Consider the following 6,767-nt stretch of genomic DNA (forward strand, 5'->3'; position numbering starts at 1 on the left):
AGGGTACATAGTTACCATATTATTGGCATTTTTACTACTACTGAACATAGTATATATAGACTGAAAATCTATACATTTTAAAACTGTGTTTGCCCTATATCTTTGCCATAGTCCACTTTTCATTCCTGCTTGATCCTTGCCATGCTCTTTTACCTTGGAGTAGCAGGGCTGTAAAGAATAATCTTCAGCAGATACAGGCTTTCTAGCAGCTTTTGTTAGAAAACTTTTGTTAATATCTGTTTAAGCAGGAGATCCTTTAGTGTAACATAAGTTAATATTTCTGTTCCTCTTCCCCTACTTAATTTCTAACTTTTTTTCTGGCTGGTGTCAACCTTTAAAGAGTTGAATGTGAAGTCATCTGTCAGTGTACATTAAAAATGCATCCCATTAATACATCTAGTCATATAAAAATGAAAGAATATTGCTGTTTGTACCTGATCATAATATAAAAACTCTTCTATGACAAGGTCATAGTATGTTGCTCCTATGGTAGAGGGAATGAATTGTATCTACTGATGGTCACCATCTGAGCAATGACCTGTAAAGGATGTACTTCATTTTTATGGAAATATCCTCATCATACCTGGAGCTGATATCAAACTGGTCAGGCAAGTTATGTGCCAATACATAATCCTGCTTCTTGGAAATTCTGTTAACTTCAAAATTTTATTTGAAGATTGGAACATCCAAAACTGTTGTGCTCTGGGATCAAAAGATCCCTCAGGAAAGAGTGACTTTACCATATTTCTGAATGTTGCAGGAAGATTCACAGGTTGCATAAACCTGTGAATGCAAAAATACAAAAATAAATGAACACTGAGACATTCATTTTTATGAAATTCATCATGTCGTCCTCTTACCCTAGGAAAACAATTACACAGCTTTTATACTGCATTATTTGAGTTTCATTCAACAATTTGTGTCTGGACCAAATGCCATGGACTTGAATTAAAAAGTTGATTTTGATCATTAATTTATCTGTGAGTGTTATGTGAGAGTAACCGGCAGCTTTTCTGTGCTCAATAAGTCAATATTTAAAAAACAAACATGTTTATAAATAATAAAATATAGTCTGAAGAACTCACATTGGGTATGAATAAGGATTAAAGTTTTTCTGCTGGGACAAATTACCTACAATGAAATTTTACCAACTACAGTTGGTACAAATGTGGGAGTATATCTAGTGAAAATCATTTGAAATAACAGACAGAGTAAAAGAATTTGGATTAGGAAAGAAATTCTGGACAGCAAAGTACATTAATACATTCAGAATAGTCACCCAAGACAAATCCTGGAAGTCCCATGAGAAATTTAAAATAAAATTAGGCAAAACACACCCAAATTAATGTCAGGGAATTCTTCAATACTGACAAGAAAACAGAATAACAGGTCACACTTTCGTGACTGTGTTCATATAACCATTTATTCAAATGTCTGTTTTTCAAAAATTGATATTCAAATTTTCTAACATATTGATGATTGCTTTTTTTAGTAATTATGTAATCTAGTAATTATGACTCTGAATTTTGTTATGTTTCAAGCTACAGCTTCTGAGTATTAGTCTGATTTGCCTCTTTTGCTGTTCCTAGCTTATATGTTGATATTGTTTGTTTAGTTTTTCACTGTAAGTATGATTTAATCAAGTAGGAAGTTGACGTTTAAGAAAAAGTCTAGATAATGAAATTGATCATGATGAAATAGCCTCTACAAAGTTCAAAATCCACAGATGGCCTAAATCTGATATTAGTTGTTTTCTCTTCATTTCAAATTCATTTGTCTTCTGTCACTGTTCCTTTTACAGACAACAGAAATAAAAAGAATATATTTACATTCTCTCGAAGATAGAGGAGAATGTTGCAATTCTTTTTGATATTTTGCTTGTATTGATGACAACAATGCATACATAAATACCAAATGTTACTGTATGTTCAAGATAGCATAATAGAAGGAAAAAGGCACAGCAAAAAAAGAAGATAGAATGTATCAGTTTATTTTTCTCTTGAAATTAGTAATCTGCTCATAGCATAGATACATTAGCTTGACAAAATTCTTTCTCACTTTATGTGAAATTTTTTATGACAGATATATGCTACTTTGAAACTGAATAATTAGCAGATACTGAAGCTTAACATATACTTTATAAATTTTACAGAAAGACCTTTTAAATATGAAAGTCTGTAGGAAAGAATGGATCATTTCTCTCTTCTTTTGCTCTTTAGAAAATTCCATTCTTTTTATTTCTGTATGAGTTTGATTCTTCTCAAGCTATTTTCTTTTTTTTAATTTTAAATGTGCTGTAACTATTAAGATATTATGCTTAAGTTTGCTTTCTTTCCTTGACTGTCACTCAGATTAGTCTGTTTAAGATTTCAGTGAGGATCTTAAGCCAGATATGTTATTTTTCTGCTCTTCTTTTCACAAGCATTACTACCTTATGTCACATTGTAGTGGATATAAAAAGCAAATACTTTGAATCAAAAATGTGTCCTTGTATAGTAACGACAACAACAATAGCAGCATCTTACTCTTTGAATCTGGAATAAATTAGCCCTTTAATTTAGTTTCATGAAAAAAAAAAAAAAAAAAGAAAAAAAAAAAAGACAAGCTAGAAGCAATTCTCTTGTGTATTGACCAACATTAAGCCTCATACACAGGTAACAGTCAATCCATTAACCTTTGCTTTTAGCTTAACCTGTGTGTCCCTTGCATCACAGTTGTTCCTCCTTTTAATACCTTTTCCTTAATAGTTGCTCACCCACAACTGAAAAGGGCAGAGCAGCTTCTCATGACATTGACTGTGCCACTGCAATAATAAGCTTCTCTTTTATTTTTTTTTCCCACCTCCTGCCTCACTACAGTGTCAGCAACCATTTTTTTTTTTGGAAGGTAATCTAAAAAGAGCTGTAGAGGCAGAGGTCATGTTAAACTGTAACGCAAATGTTATTCCTCGATTATCTACCTGGGGTAAATGTCAACTGCTTCAGGCTAAAGCAATTGGAAAAGCAGAGTGTGTGAATCTAACAAAGGGACAGAGCAGGGGGAGGGGGAATCTGAACTGGGCCTAGCTTGGTGGCTGGTATGTTAAACCAGCTCTTCTCTGTATTTCTTCTCTCCAGCAAACAACGATGCTGTATCAGCTGCAAGTGGCCTGAGTAGAGCTTTCCTCACTCTTTTGTAATATCTGTGTACTTAGGAGAAACTACTGTGAGCTGTGGCAGCTACTTCAATGACATTTAGGTAATTAAGGGATCAGCCTTGTCCCACTTAATAAAGAAATAAATAATAATGTGAGAATAAAGATATGGTAGATATCTCAGAACAGTAAAACAGTTTAAATGTGTGTAATGTACTTTGCACTTCTACGAGGCGTAATATGTATTGTATGTAAAGTATGATATGGCATTAGTCCAAATTATCCTTACATGTAATACAGCATGAAAATTAAACAAATAATAATCATAATAAAATGAAATACAGTAAGCCAGATATTTTGAAATACTTTCAGGAAATGCGTGGGAAAAAAGTCGTCTTTCTTTATTTCTTCACATCTTTTCTCCCCTTTGGATATGATGATTTCTGCTCTCCTGTAAAGGAGTTATGGTTGGTGATCTGAACTGGAGTGAGCAGTTTGATGGCATTGTGGATCAGTTTGGGACAGTTTAAGGGGTTTGTGCTTAACAATTAAGATGCTGAAACCACTGGCATAGGTCTTCACCTTTCTTAATGCAAAGTTAAATAGAGTGATTTAAACTACCACTTTAAATGTACTATTTTAGTAATAATCTAAAGACAATCATTATTAAATTAATTCTTAAATTGCACTCTACAACTTCCTGAAGGGAGGTTGTGATGAGGAGGGGTTTGGTTTCTTCTCCCAGGCAACAAACAGGACCTGAGGAAATGGTCACAAGTTGCACCAGGGGAGATTTAGGTTAGATGTAAGGAAAAACTTTTTCACTTGAAGAGTGGTCAAGCACTGGAACAGCCTGCCCAGAGAGGTGGTGGAGTCAAGAAGCATCTGGATGAGGTGTTATGAGATAACAATTTAGTAGCTAAGTGGATAGAAATGATGACAGGAGGACAGTTGGACTAGACAGCCTTGTTGGTCCTTTCCAGCTTTGTGATTCTGTGATTCTAAATTACCTAAGCACAGACTTTGGAAAAAGCCCAGTCTATCTTGAATCCCAAGGCCACAAGTTGGTTATGACACCAACTTCCTCCTAACCAATATTAAGTGAGACATGGGGTGAAAAGTCTGCTTAGTTCTCACAGATCATAGATGTACATAATTGCAGCTGGTCAGGCTGTACATATCCTAAGATTATTGCACATATTTTCACTTTGCTTGAGCCTTAGAAAAATTAATTACCTGCTGCAGACAATTCTGAAAAACAGAGCACCCTTTGATATTCGCAGTTCAACTTGAAATAAACTCCTGTTTCTCATTTATGTAAGCTACTGTCAGCCCATGAAAACAAGTTAAGTGACAGGTCTAGAATTTGTGGCATTTACAATATGTTGAAAACAGTTTTGAGCCATTTCACAAAAATATTCTTAGCTTTTCTGAAGTTTTCAATGATTTTTTGTTTGTTTGTTTAATCTTTAACACATCAAAACACTCTTGTAGAGACACCTTGACTGATCCTGACTTGGTATGAATGTTAAGTTCACTGTGACACAGAGAGCATATCTGAATATAACTAAAGATATGCAGCTGGAGGGAGAAACTCCCTGAGATAGTGTCATGTCTTCCACAGAGACCAGGAAAGTCCTGGCAATCATTCAGGCAGTGTATTTAGAAAGGATTAAATCTGTCCGAAAGTGTCATCTGAAAAACTCAGTTCTATGGGATGCAGAGCACTGGAAGAAGCATGTAAGTGATAAATTCACACTTTAACTCTTTTGTAGCTTTTTGAAGTCAAATGTTAGCCATGGTCTCCTTTATAAATCTATTTTTATGCCATTGTTTTACTTCACACATTACTGTGATCAGAGAAGTAATACAGTAACTTTTCCTACATAAAGTATTCCTGAAAGTTATTTGGTTTTCTGGATTGAGTGATGAGCTCATTTGTGGTGACAAGAGGTAAAAAAATACACAAATATACAGAAATCCATTAAAACTAATTCATCTAAACAACTTCAGTGAATCACTCAATGTCCTTCCCACACTGGGGGAAGCAATCAATTGCTTGATGAAAAAAATAAAGATCAGATGAATGCTTTTTAAAGATCATAATAGTATGATGAAAAATTTACAGTAGTATATACCAGCCTCCTAATCACTTTCCAGTAAGTAAGTATATGCTTCATTAACTTTGCTAATCTGGTATCATCCTTACTAACTTTTTCTCATATTTCCATATTCACAATTTTAAAAAGAATTACCTCATCAGATTTAAGAAATTCTAACAGAAAATTAGCAAGGATTATTGGAACTTATTTGATCTTTGCTGTCTGAAACTTTGGATGGAATAATAGATTCAGTTTTAAAATGTCTGACATTAATTCCTTTGTCTGGCAATTTGTTGTTAATCATTTAAAAAACTATTTTAACTTAGGAAAGCATGACTGTTGCAAATGGAAAATAGTATTTAATGAACTGTCTAGAATTATTAGGTCTTCCAAATTTATTACATTTCAATTCATGAACTTATCAAAGAAGTGTAAGATTAGGTGTGACATGTGAAGGGAAAAAAATTATTTTATAATGTTTAGACTTTAAAGCTTGGGAAAAAAACATACTATGGTGGAAGAGTTGACTAGATTCCTGGCAGTTCTGCACTGAAAGTTTTCTAATGTTTCATGACTCCTTAATTTAAAAAGAGAAGATGAAAAAAGGGAAAAAGTGGCAGTTAAAGTCTGATGAATATTGATGAGAAATAAGGTACACTTCTGTTATCTAGTAAAAATGTTCTAATCCAGTAAAAAAGATTTTTCTTTCTTGTTTGGTTTAAGAATCATCTGGTAAAATTTTATAACCTGAGCTGGTCAGAAATTCTGAGTAAGTACGATTTCTGAAGAATCTGTGAATCAGAAGATTTAGTACCTGTATTTTGTTTAGTGTAATGTAGCAAACACACTACTGAAAGATCCGGCTAATGTCATTGCAAGACCTCTCTCTTATTTTTCAGTGGTCTTGGAAATCTGAAGATGTCCTAGTGCACTGGAAGAACCTGGCAACTTTCAAGAAACTTAAGAAAGAAGACCATGATATTTACATATCTGTTAGTCTCACTGGTAAAATTATGGAAAGAATTATTTTCAAGTTTATTTTCTGGACAAAATACTCAACCTACAGCTAGACAAGTATGCAATATGAATAGTAAACAATCAGTGAATAGGTCAGACTTTAATGGTTGTAGTAAACAGTTACAACAAGCTGACCACCAATCAATAATTGGGTTCCCAAGTGCTCTTCAATGTATTTATAAATGATCTGATTGCAAAGCTTGAATACAAAAGTACATTTGCAGATACTGAATTAGGAGGAGAAGATGACTCCTTTTGGGTGGAGATGCCTCGCAGAGAGATCTTGATAAAATAGAGATCTGGACAGTCATCAATCATATGAAATTTATCAAGAGCAAGTAAAGATTATGGATCTGTGATAGTACTACACTGGTTATATGGACAAAGCGGAGGACAAGAGGCTCAACAAAACCACCACAGAAAGAAATGTAGGAATTCTGTTTGATGGCAATTTGAATATAAGTCAACAGTGTACCCTAGTAGCCAGAAGAGCCAATTGTTCCCTGGGACACATC

The 6,767-nt window shown here is 33.9% G+C and overlaps 1 long non-coding RNA gene across 1 annotated transcript; it reads left to right on the forward strand.

Moving 5' to 3' along the window:
* Nucleotides 1-3,122: 3,122 nt before the first annotated feature.
* Nucleotides 3,123-6,325, forward strand: LOC107309442. Its single transcript, XR_001553182.2, has 3 exons — nucleotides 3,123-3,237; nucleotides 4,758-4,873; nucleotides 6,135-6,325. It is a non-coding gene; the product is annotated as an uncharacterized LOC107309442 (long non-coding RNA).
* Nucleotides 6,326-6,767: the final 442 nt, after the last annotated feature.

This window comes from Coturnix japonica, chromosome 2, assembly GCF_001577835.2.
Source record: "Coturnix japonica isolate 7356 chromosome 2, Coturnix japonica 2.1, whole genome shotgun sequence".
NCBI classification, from domain to species: domain Eukaryota; kingdom Metazoa; phylum Chordata; class Aves; order Galliformes; family Phasianidae; genus Coturnix; species Coturnix japonica.